Source organism: Trichomycterus rosablanca, chromosome 14 (assembly GCF_030014385.1).
Source record: "Trichomycterus rosablanca isolate fTriRos1 chromosome 14, fTriRos1.hap1, whole genome shotgun sequence".
NCBI lineage: Eukaryota > Metazoa > Chordata > Actinopteri > Siluriformes > Trichomycteridae > Trichomycterus > Trichomycterus rosablanca.
The window spans coordinates 22,817,426-22,835,760 of NC_086001.1; the positions used below are offsets into that span (position 1 = coordinate 22,817,426).

General features: G+C 38.8%; 1 pseudogene; it reads right to left on the bottom strand.

Annotated features, from left to right (window-relative positions):
- Nucleotides 1–8,202: 8,202 nt before the first annotated feature.
- LOC134326210 (zinc finger protein 850-like) overlaps nt 8,203–18,335 on the bottom strand; it is a 157,389-nt pseudogene continuing 147,256 nt past the window's right edge.

The window sequence follows — 18,335 nt, forward strand, 5'->3', positions numbered from 1 at the left end:
GCAGAGCTGGACACGCCTCACTATTGAAGTGGAAGGTAAACCCACACTCCTGCAAGAATGGAAATAGTAAGTAAGTAAAATGTTTTTATAAAGCTATAAAACTACTTCTACTGACCAAAGTACACAGAGCTCACACTTGTCAGAGACAACGTTTGAAGCCCAGGTCAATCGGACCTGCTAGTTAGAGAAAGCTCACTCGTTCGTTAGTTTAAGTCCAAAAGTGTACGTACGGAGATCAAACCCACGACCTTGGCGTTATTAGCACCACGCTCTAACCAACTGATGTCAAAGTGCAGTGCATATACCCACATACCCGATTCTACACTGACAGCCCTTCAGTTCTGTCCAAATTGGAAGAATGTTCTTTTGGTTTGCGTAGATGTTAAACAAAGCTACTCACCCAACGTGGGGCTCGAACCCATGACCCTGAGATTAAGCGTCTCATGCTCTACCGACTGAGCTAGCCGGGCTTAAGCAGCAGGTCAGAACAGACAGCTCATCGATCAGACCATCAGAGTGATGTAGGTTTAATTCACTAACATCACGACCAGATTAAGAACTAATTCACAGTTTACAAACAAACACAATTCAGAATAAGTAACAGAAACAGACACAGACTTACTGTCACTTTTAAACTACTACACAATTACTGAACCCGCTCCATTATGCTTTAAACCTCAGTGTATATTATCTGGAAACAGATGCTCTTCATACAGAAATATGCTTTACATTTGCTTGATGGTAATAACTCTTAGTGAAGTCTTAATGAACAGTTAAAACATCAATTCAGGTTGTTTTTAGTTCAACTGGAAAAAAAAAAATTAACAGTAGCTCAACTTCCTAAAACCCAGAATCTACACGTACAAATCCTAGGACCTGAGTCGTATCTGCTCCAGTCAGTGGTTGGCGGCATTAAGCTCAGTCAAGAACTTTAAGAAATATATAGTTTAAACAGAACACACATATAAGAACCCACAAAACCTCTTAGATGTGTATTAAGAAAGTCTGAACATAAGAAATGACTAGACAGTGATGTCTGAAGTAGGACTGAGATCTCAGATCATTAAAATAACATGAAACTGCTGCATTTCTGGTGCAATAACAACCAAATTCAGTTTAGGAGCCGCTCATTTCTGCAGATCTTCACTGTAGTGATGGGTCGGTCGCGAATGATCCGGCTCTAAGAGTCGGCTCTTTAAAGTGAACGACGGGATCCGGCTCCTGATTGGGAGCCGATTAGTTTTTTCCCATTTTTTTTTCTGTCAAAACCGCACGTGATTGGTCAAGATACATGGTGGCGTTTGTGTTTACATGTGATGGCACATAGACTGTGTATCTGTCCCCTCAGAGAGAATCTTTTTTTAACGGGGCAGATCATAACAGAAAGGAGAAACAGGATCAACCCATCAAAGATGAGCTCCTTGGTTTTTCTGAATGCTAATCTTCACTAAATACTTACAAATAATACTGTCACCTGGATTTTCTTTTTGTTTTGCACATTTTCATTTATATTTTGTTGAGTGTGAGTGATGCTTCGTTGATGTTATGCTGTTTCATTCTAGATGCTTGTTTATTTTGTTTTGTTTATTAGGATTTTAACGTCACGTTTTACACTTTGGTTACATTCATGACAGGAACATTCACCTCACTTGCATGTCTTTGGACTGTGGGAGGAAACCGGAGCACCCGGAGGAAACCCACATGGACATGGGAAAGACATGCAAACTCCACACAGAAAGGACCCGGACCACCCCACCTGGGGATCGAACCCAGGACCTTCCTGCTGTGAGGTGACAGTGCCAACCACTTAGCCACCGTGCCGTCCCGCTCTAGATGCAAATGTACAATTCATATACACAATCAGATCTTTTTGTCTAATTGAGATGGGTCTTTGTTTTTGTATTTTATAATTTATTGTTGGAGCACTCTGTTCCATGTTGAGTATATAAATAAAGCAATTTAAATAATAAACATTTAATACAATGGTTTTTTTTTTTTTACATTAGTAATTCATTTTACATGTAATTTGGTAATAAATTAATTTAAGCAACAAAAAAATCTAAGGAGCCACTTGGGAGCCGAAAGAGCCGGCTCTTTTTAGTGAGCCGAGCCAAAAGAACCGGCTCTCTAAAAGGAGCCGAAATTCCCATCACTACTTCACTGAAAGTGTGCAGACTCTCAAATGTTTTTTATGCTGCCATGCAGCTGGTTGAATGTAGTTAGTGTAGAATTATGTACAAAGATTAAAAAAAAAAACTTAATGGATTAGCTCAATTGGTTAGAGCAGGGGTGCACAACTTCTTTATACCAAGGGCCGATTTCACATAAACACCTAAACCAGAGGGCCACACATTTCATTTTTACAGATCTGTCCACATGAATTTGTAATACAGTTAGGGCTGGGTGATACTGAAAAAAAAAAATTTTCAAGTGTATTATCGAGTCTCGATTGCAATTTCTTTTTTGTTTTTGTATAATGCAATTGAAATTTTTTTATTTAAAAGACGGCAGAAATGCAAAAATAGTAACAGCACCACCTATAATTATCCTTTCAAGGAAATCAAACTTTATAACAATATAACAATAATTAACAATAATTTGAACAAAATAGACATCTTAATTAGCTATATCCTTTATATAAAAAACTCACAAACAACTCACTTTAAATAATGTGCAGCATAAGAAAAGTGCAAAACCACAAACAGTTCTTTACAGGTTTTTTAAAAGGAACTCGAGCTTGTTTACTGTTTCCACCATATAAATGAGTCTGTATCAGTATCCACACTGGGGGGACATCAAGTAAACACTCAGCTCAGCTTTGATTTTGTCCTCTTGTGATTGGGGAGTGGATGGAGGGGGCACATTCCACGTCTAACCATATGGACTACAATTTCCATGAGCCCCTGGACTGTCACGTGACTATAACATGTCCCCGGTCAGCCAATCCTGATCGCGCTCACCGTCTCCGGAGTTTTGATTCAGTTCAGCTGTGTTCGGTTCCATGAATCTTATTTAAACTCTTCTGTTTGAGTCTCGTTGTGAAGTTTTGCCGATCGTGTTTGTGTCCTTATTTCTAAATCTAACCATTACCGTGTATAATCCTTGTTGTCTTCCGTTTCCTGCCTGTCTGTTTATCCTCTGGTTTTGGATTTTGTACACTGTTTTTGCCCTTTTGATATTAAACTTTCCCTGATTTATATTCCGCGAGCGTCTGGTCAGTTTCTGCTTCATGACATGTTGGTATTTTAATTAAAATATAAAGTATGTAAACAATCGCGATTGTCACATTTCTAACATCATGTGAAAACGTTCATTCGAATTAATCGTGAAAATCGCCCAGCACTAAATACAGTTATATCAAATCAGGTAGTTAGAAGAAATGTGTTGGTCAGTGGGAGATACTGCAGCATCTTTCTGACACCAGCTGATTAATGTGGTCGCAAGCACAGCAGACATGAGAAAATACCTGTATGTCCATTCAGGGTTAAATTTCCTCTGCTCGAGATCCACTTTACTTTTTTTACTCGTACTTGGTTTGGACAAACACATGGTACCGCTGAGGTAACTTGTATTTACATCATTTACTTTTCGGTCGCAATTTCATGGAATTACCCGGTGAATTTAAAGTGACAGCATCATTTATTTAAAAATGCATCAGCACTTTATTTGGCGGGCCGGATCGAGAGTTTTGCCGGGCCGGATCTGGCCCGCGGGCCGTATGTTGTGCACCCCTGCTTTAGACTGTTGTAATGGGCTGTTGTTATTGTTATAAACTGAAGCTACTGTGGCACCAGGCAGCAAAAAGTTATTTTGAATTCCTACAGTAAAATTATCTCAAAACCACAAGATTAGTACTAGAGTAAGTGTTCTTCATGGATGTCGGGGTGGCACCTGATAACAATTTATTTTGTTTATTTTATTGCTCTTCAAAAAGTGGTATTAACAACCGAACAGACACTTCACATGAGTTTGAGATCCGATCACATCAAATTCCTCCAGTAAAAATGTCTGAAATGTATTTCATTAATAAGAGAGTCGATGCTCTTCTTGAACTGAGTGGATTTTGTGCATCAGAACGCGGTAAATAATGTTTATTAAACTGTAAACAGCAGTTTTACCCTCTTTAACGCTTTGGGTACCGTAATACATGGTTTAAAGGTACAGTAACATGTTTAGTGTAGATGGTGCAGTGATAATTAAGTACACAATTAAGGACACTCGCTTACACTTTTCACCTGACTGTGACTATAAAACTCTACAGTTCAACTGTAAACAAAGTTCAACTGTAAACAAAGTTCACCTGTAAACAGAGTTCAACTATAAACAAAGTTCAACTGTAAACAACGTACAACTATAAACAAAGTTTAACTGTAAACAAAGTTCAACTATAAACAAAATTCAACTATAAACAAAGTTCAACTGTAAACAACGTACAACTATAAACAAAGTTCAACTGTAAACAAAGTTCAACTATAAACAAAATTCAACTATAAACAAAATTCAACTATAAACAAAGTTCAACTGTAAACAAAATTCAACTATAAACAAAATTCAACTATAAACAAAGTTCACCTGTAAACAAAGTTCAACTATAAACAAAGTTCAACTATAAACAAAGTTCAGCTATAAACAAAGTTCAACTGTAAACAAAGTTCAACTATAAACAAAGTTCAACTATAAACAAAGTTCACCTGTAAACAAAGTTCAACTACATGACCTTGGTGTTATTAGCACCACGCTCTAACCAACTGAGCTAACCGGCCAGTTCATCTATTCTCTCTTTAGATCTTTGTGCATAATTCTACACTAACCCCCATTCAACCAGCTGCATGGCAGCACAAAAACCATTTGAGATTCTTCACACTTACAAGGAAGATCTGTAAAAATAAGCGGCTTCTAAACTGAATTTGGTTGTTATTGCACCAGAAATGCAGCAGTTTCATGTTATTTTAATGATCAGAGATCTCAGTCCTGCTTCAGACATCTCTGTCTAGTCATTTCTTATGGTCAGACTTTCTTAATACACATCTAAGAGGTTTTGTGGGTTCTTATATGTGTAAACTATCTAAACTATATATTTCGTAAAGTTCTTGACTGAGCTTAATGCCACCAACCAGCAACTGGAGCAGATACGACTCAGGTCCTGCACACAGTAAGTACTGCTGATACACAGTACCAGCCTGCACACCAGAGGAGCTCCAAACATCAAGTTTTCACTCATTAAATAATGTATTTTGTGAACTTTGTGGAATGAATGTAGGATTTGTACGTGTAGATTCTGGGGTTTAGGAAGTTTAGCTACTGTTAATATTTTTTCTCAGTTGAACTAAAAACCTGAATTGATGTTTTAATTGTTCATTAAGACTTCACTAAGAGTTATTACCATCAAGCAAATGTAAAGCATATTTCTATATGAAGAGAATCTGTTTCCAGATAATATACACTGAGGTGTAAAGCATAATGGAGCGGGTTCAGTAATTGTTTAGTAGTTTAAAAGCAAGAGATGATGTAAACAAGCTGCTTCTTATAGACGTCCGTCGTTCAGCCTTTCACTCCGCTGTGTGTCGTCTTTTACTTTCTCTGTTCTACACGCAGCTTTTCAAATAAAAGATCCTGAAACAGTGACAAAACACACAGAGAACCACACACACCGCTCAGCTGCTGCTGCTGATCCTCTTTCACCTGCATTTAGTACAAAACACCACAACAAATCATCTGTATTCAACCTTTTCTTAACCATGTACCAGAAAAGTCGCTCACTGCTGCCTACAAAACCACACAAAACACTTTATACAGAAGAACCTTTAACTGTCTCTTACTTTTATTTTATTTTTATAAATAAATAAATAAGTAATTAACAGCTTAAAAAGCAAGTGTTTAGGTTCATTCATCATCTTAACACAGATTACAAACTAATCAAGCTCGTCCAATTTCAGACATTGTTCACGTAAACAAAAATCTCAGGTGTATAATGTTAATTTTAAGTAGTGCCCTAAGTAGGGAGTAGGCGTCATTTGAGACGAGGCCGATAGTCTCTACTCAAACTGCAGACTAAACGAACTGATAAACTATCTGATGAAGTAAAAGCTCTAAACCTTTTCTGTATTTTGGCTCCGCTGTTCTTCATGTTTCATGTTTACAGTTTCTCCATTTTACACTAATTACTAAACTTGTGTTTTTACTTTCCCGGTTGTTTCTGTGGTATTTGTGTGATTGGCTAATAGTCCTGCACTGAGGATACTGTGGGTCACTGCCAGTGTTGCCAACTCCTCAGTAAGGAAAGTAGCTATTGGCTGGCTATAATTATAAACTATAGGTAGCACATCTCAATAGATCCATTGATCTGTATCTCAGCCATATAGTAAAAATGTAGTATGTTTACATGTATCTCAGGCATGTAGTAAATACTATTCTAACCCTCTATGAGGAATATCTTCTAAGGTTTTACCTCCGTGATTTATCATACCCTTTTGGATAAGATCCCAGTGAGAAAACTATAGATCACACATATCTTATCTATAGCTACAAAAACATGGAGTGAGGAACAAATAATTAGAACTGAACTGACAAGGGAAAAGCAACAACATTGTTTTACATATACAAACAGCTAAGTACAAGATAACGTAATAAATGCTCAACATGTTTACTCAGTAATGAACTTTATTAGACACAACCTTTACATATGTACTTACTTGCTATGTGTTAATGTAAGGTTAACACATAGCATTAGATAAACAACTGTTATTAACTGTATGCAATCACATATAGCTAATCTGAGCACCTTGCATAGATCTGAAATAGAATACAAAATAAGTCACATAATAACGGCATTACATACACTTAAACTTTATACTTTTAAAGGAATTAAAACTAAAACCACACATTACTAAACGCTAACAGAAATAAATTAGGCAAAGGAATAAGAATTATAGGCGTTCCAATCAAAAACAGATGTGCACATGCTCGGTAGGACAAATTGATGGTATTGGGTAAAATAAATCAACAGAACAACAGCATCACCCGCTGCTCGGTGAGGACAGTAACTGCAGAACGATATGTGCTTTTACCTCAAAGTCTCCAAAAGTCTCCAATAACACCATAAAAAGTCACTAGAGGGTCTGAAAACTCGCTAAATATAGCACAAATATCCACCTGATAAGTCACCGAAGACCGGTTGTCCAAAGTAGAAGAACGTTCTTTTGGTTTCGATAGATGTTCTTCACTGTAAGTGCGCAGAATGTGCTGCCATGCAGCTGGTTGAATGGAGTTAGTGTAGAATTATGTACAAAGATCTAAATTGAAAAGCTGAACTGGCCGGTTAGCTCAGTTGGTCAGAGCGTGGTGCTAATAACCACCCTTATGGGGATCATTACCCTCTTAAATGATTAAAGGTAGCATATTTGAGAGTCAGGTGAGCATGTGCTGTGTATCAGGACTTTCTAACCTGAGTAATTTAATCACTGAAAGTAAGAATACCACCCTGTTCTTCTGCCATCTTTAATTCTGGCTTTATTTCACCTAATGAATGTGGCATGACCTTTATAAATGCTTACAATTAATTTTGTCAATGGCAAAAATAAATAAGTAAATAAAAAGAGAACTGCTGTGTAATTTAGTGAATTCTTGCACTGCACATGACAGAAGACTAAAAGAAATGTAGACAGTGTAGAATAAAAGTATTAGGAAAGTATGAGGTTAAAAGCATCAGCTTTTAATTATTCTTAAAAGAAAAATACATGAATCTCAGTCATCTCACATGAAGATCTGTTTTGCTCAACAACAGTAAAGCTCTCCATCGTTTCTGTGTGGCAGCTCCATAACTGAAGGGCTGTCAGTGTAGAATCGGGTATGTGGGTATATGCCCTGCTACACAAACTGTCATTTTTTTCCCTGTTAAAAACTTTAGCTTAGTTAAAGCAAATAAAGACACCTTTAAAATGTTCATCTTTTATTACAGGTTTAAAGTTGCATAAAACAAATGTTTGTACAAATAATATAAAACCAAAGTACAAAATAAACATTTCACTCATTTTAATTATCTCACAAATCACTTCTCTGTTTTAAAGGTCAAAGGCAGCAGCATCGTTTAGATCAGAACAGCTATTAACATTAAATATCACTAAAGAGGAAATCCTGAAGACAACAATGTAAACCTTTCAGCTGGAGTAAAGTTACATAGTTGACCCAAGGTAAAAAAGAATCTCACAACTTACAGTGAATACGCTGATGTACTTTAAGGGCACTACTTTGAGTAAAACTCTTTCCACACTCTGTGCAGTGATACGGTTTCTCTCCTGTGTGAATTCGCTGGTGGTTTTGAAGGGTACCCTGTTGAGCAAAACTCTTTCCACACTCAGAGCAGTGATACGGTTTCTCTCCTGTGTGAATACGCTGGTGTTTTTTTAGGTTAACATGTTGAGCAAAACTCTTTCCACACTCTGAGCAGTGATATGGCTTCTCTCCAGTGTGAACACGCTGGTGTACTTTAAGGTCACTACTTTGAATAAAACTCTTTCCACACTCTGAGCAGTAATACGGCTTCTCTCCTGTGTGAATACGCTGGTGTTGTTGGAGTGTACTCCATTGAGTAAAACTTTTTCCACACTCTAAGCAGTGATATGGCTTCTCTCCTGTGTGAACACGCTGGTGTAGTTGGAGATTACTCTGCACAGTAAAATTCTTTCCACAATCTAAGCAGTGATATGGTTTCTCTCCTGTGTGAATGTGCTGGTGTTGTTTGAGATGACTCTGCATAGTAAAATTCTTTCCACACTCTGAGCAGTGATATGGCTTCTCTCCTGTATGAATGCGCTGGTGTCCTTGGAGATGACTCTTCGTAGTAAAACTCTTCCCACACTCTGAGCAGTGATATGGCTTCTCTCCTGTATGAATGCGCTGGTGTCGTTGGAGATGACTCTGCGTAGTAAAATTCTTTCCACACTCTGAGCAGTGATATAACTTCTCTCCTGTATGAATGCGCTGGTGTCCTTGGAGATGACTCTTCGTAGTAAAACTCTTCCCACACTCTGAGCAGTGACATGGCTTCTCTCCTGTGTGAATGCGCTGGTGTCCTTGGAGATGACTCTGCGTAGTAAAACTCTTCCCACACTCTGAGCAGTGATATGGCTTCTCTCGTGTATGAATGCGCTGGTGTTGTTTGAGATTACTCTGTGTAGTAAAACTCTTCCCACACTCTGAGCAGTGATATGGCTTCTCTCCTGTGTGAACACGCTGGTGTCGTTGGAGATTGCTCTGCTTAGTAAAACTCTTCCCACACTCTGAGCAGTGATGAAAGTTCTTCATGTTTATGCTTTGATAAGACTGTAGAAACTGTTTCCTTGGAAAGCTACAGAAACAAAGAAACAAGTCGATTAATTAGAATTACTTTTACTACATTAATACCACAATAATATTAAACTCATCACCTAGTAATAAAAACATTAAATTCACTTGACGTCTAAGTGAGAATCTGAATTCAAAGAACATCAGGATAAAATACTTATAAATACTGCAGATATTAATAATTAAATAACTATAAATAACTTGATATAAATAAAGATATAAGAGATCTGACTTTCTCAACATCAGTCCTGCACCAAGCAAATCTAATCCAGTTCATGACAGGACTAATAATTAGCTCACAAGTGTAAATCTTTGGTGTGCTGGGAGTAAAAAAAGGCTTCATAAATCACCACAATTATGAGCATAAAGCTATTTTAAACAGTCAGAATATATTAACCTTATAATATTAAATAACATAACAAAATAAAAAGATCAACAAATGCAACATAAATGTAAAAGAAACAAACAAGAAAACCCTTTACCTTCCTGTTAGAATCCTGGCAACCACTTTAACAAAGCTGGTGTCTCCAGCAGGTTCTAATGAAGAACGTGCAGAAGATCCTTCTTACCAAGTGACTCAGCTACAGATCTAGAGTTTAGTCCTTAAATAGAGCTCAGGACAAAAACCCAAGACCAGTTAAAAACTCTGCATTGGTCAATCATCAGACAACTATTCACACCTTCTTGTGTGAAGTACTAGCTCATTATCTATGGAACGTAAATAGATGAAGACACAAAGCATGATGGGTGAAGTAAAACTACACCTATTTATCTGAGCAGAGAAGTTATTTACATTTAATCCTAAACACAAACAAGGAATTGAAAGGCTATTCTGTAAAGTACCTTTTATATTGTCACATTTCTAGAATGTATTTAGAAATGATACATCTGAATGTCCTGATACTAACTGAATGTAAACTACATGTTGTGTACTATTATTATGAAGTGGAATTGTTCTGTGGAAACAAGTAGATTCCTTTTAGTAACAATAACAATTCATGAAATCAAGGTTATTCCATTTAATAACAATCTAAATTAAAACGGAAATGAGCTTAGATTATGTTTTAGTTGACTTGATATTTAAAGTAAAATCATAATGTCCAATTATTACCAAACCATTTATTTTAAACCCTGAAATTCTATCCTAAATAGTTCCACCAGATGCTTTTACCGTAATGTTTAGTATACGCACATCTTCACAAACAATGTGGGAGCTGATTTGATTGAGCATTTTGAAGTGGAGGCTTGACCGCAGTAGTAAATCAAACAGTTCACAGACACACAAGTGCACAGTAAATATTTCTACACCATAAATACAGATAAATCTATAGGTGGGTGTTTCCTCTTATAGTTTTCTTATTGTTCCTCATATACAGTAGAAACTAATTCACACAAATATACATACAGCATTTTACATGACTTAGATTCTTATCATAAAAGCTTTATCTAAGTTCATGTTATTTCACTTTACAGAATAGTCTTTCAATTCCTTGTTTGTGTTTAGGATTAAATGTAAATAACTTCTCTGCTGAGATAAATAGGTGTAGTTTGACTTCACCCATCATGCTTTGTGTGGTCCATCTACTTCATTTGCACACGTTCCATAGATAATGAGCTAGTACTTCACACAAGAAGGTGTGAATGGTTGGCTGATGATTGACCAATGCAGAGTTTTTAACTGGTCTTGGGTCTTTGTCCTCAGCTCTATTTAAGTACTAAACTCTAGACCTGTAGCTGAGTCACTTGGTAAGAAGGATCTTCTGCACGTTCTTCATTAGAAACGACCTGCTGGAGACACCAGCTTTGTTAAAGTGGCTGCCAGGATTCTAACAGGAAGGTAAAGAGTTTTCTTGTTTTTTACATTTATGTTGCATTTGTTGTTCTTTATATTTTATGATGTTATTTAATATTATCAGGTTAATATATTCAGACTGTTTAAAATAGCTTTATGCTCATAATTGTGGTGTTTTATGAAGCCTTTTTTACTCCCAGCACACCAAAGATTTACACTTGTGAGCTAATTATTAGTCCTGTCATGAACTGGATTAGATTTGCTTGGTGCAGGACTGATGTTGAGAAAGTCAGATCTCTTATATCTTTATTTATATCAAGTTATTTATAGTTATTTAATTATTAATATCTGCAGTATTTATAAGTATTTTATCCTGATGTTCTTTGAATTTAGATTCTCACTTAGACGTGAAGTGATTTTAATGTTTTTATTACTAGGTGATGAGTTTAATGTTATTGTGGTATTAATGTAGTAAAAGTAATTCTAATGAATCGACTTGTTTCTTTGTTTCTGTTGCTTTCCAAGGAAACAGTTTCTACAGTCTTATCAAAGCATAAACATGAAGAACTTTCATCACTGCTCAGAGTGTGGGAAGAATTTTACTACGCAGGGTAATCTCCAACGACATTTATACAGGAGAGAAGCCATATCAGTGTTCAGAGTGTGGAAAGAGTTTCACTCAAAGTGGTGACCTTAAAGTACACCAACGTGTTCACACAGGAGAGAAGCCGTATCATTGCTCAGAGTGTGGAAAGAGTTTTACTCAACGACGTAAACTCCAACAACATCAGCGAATGCATACAGGAGAGAAACCGTACCACTGCTCAGAGTGTGGGAGAAGTTTTGCTCAACAGGGTCACCTTCAAAAACACCAGCGTGTTCACACAGGAGAGAAACCATATTACTGTTCAGAGTGTGAAAAGAGTTTTATTCAAAGTAATGACCTTAAAGTACACCAGCGTGTTCACACTGGAGAGAAGCCGTATCACTGCTCAGAGTGTGGAAAGAGTTTTGCTCAACAGGTTAACCTCAAAAATCACCAGCGTATTCACACAGGAGAGAAACCGTATCACTGCTCAGAGTGTGGAAAGTGTTTTGCTCAACAGGGTAACCTTCAAAAACACCAGCGTATTCACACAGGAGAGAAACCGTATCACTGCTCAGAGTGTGGAAACAGTTTTGCTGAACAGGGTACCCTTCAAAAACACCAGCATATTCACACAGGAGAGAAACAGTATAACTGCTCAGAGTGTGGAAAGAGTTTTGCTCAATGTAGTGCCCTTAAAGTACACCAGCGTATTCACACAGGAGAGAAGCCGTATCACTGCTCAGAGTGTGGAAACAGTTTTGCTGAACATGGTACCCTTCAAAAACACCAGCGTATTCACACAGGAGAGAAACCGTATAACTGCTCAGAGTGTGGAAAGAGTTTTATTCAAAGTAGTGACCTTAAGGTACACCAGCGTGTTCACACTGGAGAAAAGTCGCATCACTGCTCAGAGTGTGGAAAGAGTTTTGCTCAACAGAGTAACCTCCAAATACACCAGCGTATTCACACAGGAGAGAAACCGTATCACTGCTCAGTGTGTGGAAAGATTTTTGCTCATGAAAATAATCTCAAACGGCATCAGCGTATTCACGTAGAAAAACGACATCACTGTTAAGAGTGTGGGAAGTATTTTTATTCCACATTATGTTCTCCAACAACACCAGTGCATTCACGCATTAATCTACTTTAATAAACACAGAACAACTTTTACTTTCAAGTGGAATAATTTTACCCTGGTCTTTATGGTGTTTGCATAAATTCTTCATATTATGAATGCTAAGTTTTCATAAATGAATAGCCTCTTACTTTAACACTCCTAGATCTACACTCCAAAATTCTAGTCTTTAGATGATTTCCACAAATAATGAACCGTCCTCAACCAGAATGTACATGAGAAGGTGTGAATGGAGGGCTGTGGACTGAACAGTGTTGCATTGTTCGATCATCATGAGTCTTTGTTCTTTGTGTTTATCTATAGACCAAATTAGTGGTAGCTAAACTCCTTTGTTAAAAGAAATACTCACATTTACGTTTAATTATCCCACCATCTTCTAGTGCATGAAACTCAGTTCATATAAATCCTAATACAGACTGCACTGACATGTTTTGAAATTACATTTAAAAATAAATAAATACTATTGTGGTAGTTCAGGTGTTTTCTTATCACGGAGGTGACTAATTGACCAAGACCAACTGAGGGGTCGGGAGACAAGTGTTTCTTTATTGATGAATAAATATATTTGTTAAACTGTAAATTCCATCCGAGTCCTCTGTGTGATGAGAGTTTGGTTTTGAATCCGATGTCAGCAAATGTGTCCATGGTTGTTAAATGGGACTAAACTCACAGTCCATGTATTTGTATTTAGGCTTGAGCTGGAGTGACAATAAAAAAGTGGATGTAAATGACTGGGTGGGTAATAATTCAAAATAGTTCTTCATGTAACCTGAAATTCTATTCATAAATCATAACAGAATAAAAACTAAATCATTAATAATGAAGATTAGAGAGAAGAGGAGAGAACAGAAAAGAGTAGAAGTAAAATTCAGACGTTTTAGTATTTAAAGTGTTACTATTAAATGTTACTATTAAATGTTGTTTTATGAGATCTAAAACGATTATATAAAAAAAAATTACTAAGGTTTAGATGCCCACTAAAAGTTTAAGCATACCGTAAACATGGATTAAATGCGGCTTTTTCTTCATCAAAGCAACACAATGAGACAAAGATCAGCTCATACTTTCATTCTTACTACAGTAAAACAGTATAATATTAAGAGAGTGTATTAACAGTGTTTATGGTTCTTCTGTCCCAAGTGTTTTTGTAACGTGTTGTAGACCTTATGGGTTATTTATCAGTCGCATAGTGTGAAATACACACCGACTTTAAAGACTCCCGATTACAAGAGATCCAGTCGTGTAGTGTTAACTTGGCATTAGTCTCCAGATTGGAAGCACGTTTGAAAAAAGCGGACGGGATTCTTGTTGAAATAAAAAATCCTTGTGATGTCGCCCTGTTGTGGCCTTTTTGTAGAATTGTAATGAAATATGAGTTGAGAGACGTGAGTTAATGAAGTTTTAGGGTAACGATCTCATGCTGCTCTGAGTGAGCTGACAGTAGGTCTGTATCTTCACTGCTAAGTTTAATGTTCTGTAACATGTCGGGAAACTTTGTGCTTTCTTTCACTTCATATTACTGACTTCATACACAAAATAATGAAGAAATGTGAAAACAAACATCCATCCACCTTCATATATTCAGTGAGTTTATTTATCTATTATTTAATGTTATAAGATTTTAAGGCTTGTTGATCCTGGTCATCCATGTTCTACACTTCTCATACAGCTGTGTGGATCAACAAGGGCGGCACCTTAGTGGAGTTCCTCTAACCAGTCAGTCAGATGTAACGTGTCCTGATTGGATGGCGCCACCATCATCCCTTGATGCGCCGACAACGTCTCCTGCTAAATAAAACAAGAAGAGATGTAAGAACATTCCAGAAGCTGTAGCGTTTGGACAGATGAGCATGTAGAGCAGTGTTTATCAGGTAAAATACACCGATTGTGGGAATGTTACCTGGATTTCTTACATGTCCGCTCAGCTACACACTGGACTACTGCGCTGCTTCCTTCTCAAGAGCAAAAGATACGTGATCTGATCAAACTTCCACTGCACACACACACACACACACACACACACACTCATCTCTTTTAGATGGAGCACAAGAACCTCAGTATTAATAAATATGTGTCTACATTTTAGCATCTGTGTTGATGCAGATACAAGTACTGAAATGTACCTCAGACACCAGCTGCTTGGTGCTTTGGTTGGACTGTCTGAACATCACAGCCATCTCGGTGATGCTCTCCTCATCTAGATGATCCAGCTGAGACACAAACACACACACAGACACAAATATATGAGTATGTGAGATAATAAAGATACAATCTTCTGTACGGTGGATCTCCATCATGTCACTGTACTACGTCTAGGGTGGATGTTGTACCGGGCATGTGCTGTGCCATTCCACAGGGCTGCTGTACCCCTTCATTACCCACTCATGATCCAGCAGATGCTCCACCTTTATGCGCCGCTCTGGAACCACCTACAGGACAAGATACAAGAACTTCAGGTGATGAAGCCCACAGAGAAACACACACTCACTTTGCTCACATTAAACACACCCATAAACACACACCTGCAGCATTTCCTTAATCAGCAGTACAGAACCAGGAGACAGCCAGTCAGGAGTGTCAAAATGTCCTTTCTGAGGAAACACAGAGCAAAACAATCACATCTGATCAAAGAACATCACCACAAGCCGTTACTGTTACTTTTACTGTATGTTTATCATGCTGCTGATCATTAAATAATGGATTCTGTTTCATAACCGTAACAAGACGTGTATGCCAATGGTGTTTCATTGTAGTTCCAAGACTTACAGTGATTTGTTCATGGAGCTCCACAAAGTTGTCACCATCAAATGGGAGGTAGCCACACAGCATGACATATAGGACAACATCCAAGCTCCAAACATCTGCCTAAACACACACACACACACACACACACACACACACATATTCATTGTCTTTTTTAACCATGCTTTACCCTGGTCAGTCCCCTCATCCAGACCTCATAGAATAACTCATGAATGGGGCTACAGAGGGGACTGAACACCTTGGATTTGGAGACTTTTCAATTGAAGTTTATCAGGAATAACCTGGACACACACACACACACACCTACCTCTGCACCATGATAGGGTTGCGCATCAATGATTTCTGGTGCCAAGTAGGGAGGGGTTCCACAGCCCTCAGTCAGAGCAGTACCCAGTCCACCCTACAACAAAACAGATTTCTATCAACCGAAGGTCCAACTGTTGACTCGCATCTGCAACACAACACACAAACTGAACCAGCATGGCTCTGTGACGTCCTGTTCATCTAACTGATCACTGAAACTAATTGTGGACACCATGTGTGCAAGGCTTTAGCATGATGGATAGGGTTAAGCACACCACCTTACTAGACTCTCTGAATGGCACGCTTGCTTTAAGTATACACTACAGTCTTAGGAGAAACACGAACCTCTGGTTTGGCACAGAGACCAAAGTCGATGAGCTTAATGTTGTTCTTCTCATCCAGCATCATGTTTTCCTGAGAGTCAAAATAAAACACGTCATGTACAAGCACTAACAAAGAAAGAGCACAAAGTATAAGTGGAAATCGTTTGGCTGACGCACTGGCTTAAGGTCACGGTGGGCGTATCCCTGGCTGTGGACGTAGGCCAGCGCCGAGACGATCTGACGAAAGATCCTGCGTGTCTCCTCCTCCGACAACCTGTCGTTATTATCGATGTGGTCAAACAGATTTCCACCCGGACAAAACTGGAGGAGAGAACGAGTCATGTGAGCAGCAAATCATCGTAAATCCAGAGATTGAATCAAATCTGATAGTTTCCAACCACTGATGGTACCTCAAGCACCAGGTAGATCTGGTCAGCAGTCTCCACGACTTGGTACAAGCGGCACACGTGCTGATGATTGAGGTTCTTCAGGGCTTCAATCTCTATCCTCAAATCAGACAACTCATCCTGCAATGGGGATGAAACCGGAACAGTTTTATGACTTTTCAGATCAGAATTAGGAGAACCAAACGTTTGGAAACTGAGACACGTCCGTCTTTAACAGACGGTTTTGCTGAAACTAACCCCGAGCTCTTTTTTCTCCAGGATCTTGATGGCCACTGGCTCTTGAGTCTGAATGTGCCTGCCGAGCTTGACCGTCGCATAACCACCTGAAGAACGATTAAATTAAAAAAAATATTAAGTCAGGTTTTAAAAGATGCACATCTGTGTTACACAAAGGCAGAGAGACGACTGAAAGTGGTACCAGTTACCTGATCCAATGGTTTTGTAAACCTCATAGCACTTGTGCAGCTCAGAGCTGTCCTCAACCACACGTGACGTTCCCTCTGAGATGTTGTCCGTCTCGGGTACAGTGCATGGCACCTCAACCTGCTGCCCACAAGAGACATGTTATTATTATTACTGATTTGGCCTTTTCTTGGCCTCTTTTTTGGCCTCTTCAGAAGGTCGTCACAGGTATCTGGAGCCAAGGGAGGAACCAGGGGAGGATCCGTAGAGCCAACACGACCATTGAGGAGGTCCCACAGATGCTCAATTGGGTTCATGTCTGGGGCTAAGGAATCCAGGGGCCAGGGTGGTACTCAGAGGTCCTCCTGACCCAATAAGGTCCTGGTAGGTCGTCACAGGTATCTGGAGCCATAGGAGGTTCCAGGGGAGGATCAACACAGCAAACTGATACTCACCTGGTTCCCATCTGCCTTATGGTCTCCTTCATAGACTGAACTGCAGTCTTCCTTTCCCAGCAGCTCTCCAAGGGTGTATCGGCTGTCCGGGTTCGTGTCGGTCGTCTTTTCCTCTTGACCGTCTCCGTTGGTGGTTTCTCCTTCAGCATCTTCAACACAAGTATCACCAATGATGCTTCATGTGTTATGTGGACCAAAAATAAGGGTCCATATAAAGGGCCGGTGTACTCACCCTTGTTCTTGGGAGCATCACAGACAACCTCTCCAGAACTGATCCCACCTACGAAGCCCAAGGGTTAAATATATAGTCACTAGAGTTCAATAGTGTCGGACTCAAATGTGGTGGCGTTAAGGTTACCTGGAGCCTCAGAAGACGCCCGCGGTTTCTGTGAGTCCTCCAACTGAACCTCCCCGTCCAACAACGTCTCACTGGAGTCTGATTTCAAATCGTCCTTGTACCCCTTCTGATTCAGACGCATTAAACTGGTGTTAAAGAGCCGAGAACCGAACCCCTCCCCTCCCGGAGTATAGTGGTGATGATAATTCACCTCGCTCTCAACTGTTTCTTCTCTCTCAGTCAGGTTCTGAATGGCGCTGATCCACGCCCGTCTACCTGCCTCACAGTCGGCCTGGAACGTACAGCTCCTGTACACACACGGTGATAGATACAGATTATATAGGATGCAGACAGACAGACAGATTGAGTAGATAAATAAACAGAAAAATAGACAGACATTCAGACAAACAGATGGATAGACAGATAGATAAATAGTCTGTCTATCAATCTGTCTATTGATAATCTGTCTGTGTGTCTATATCTGTCT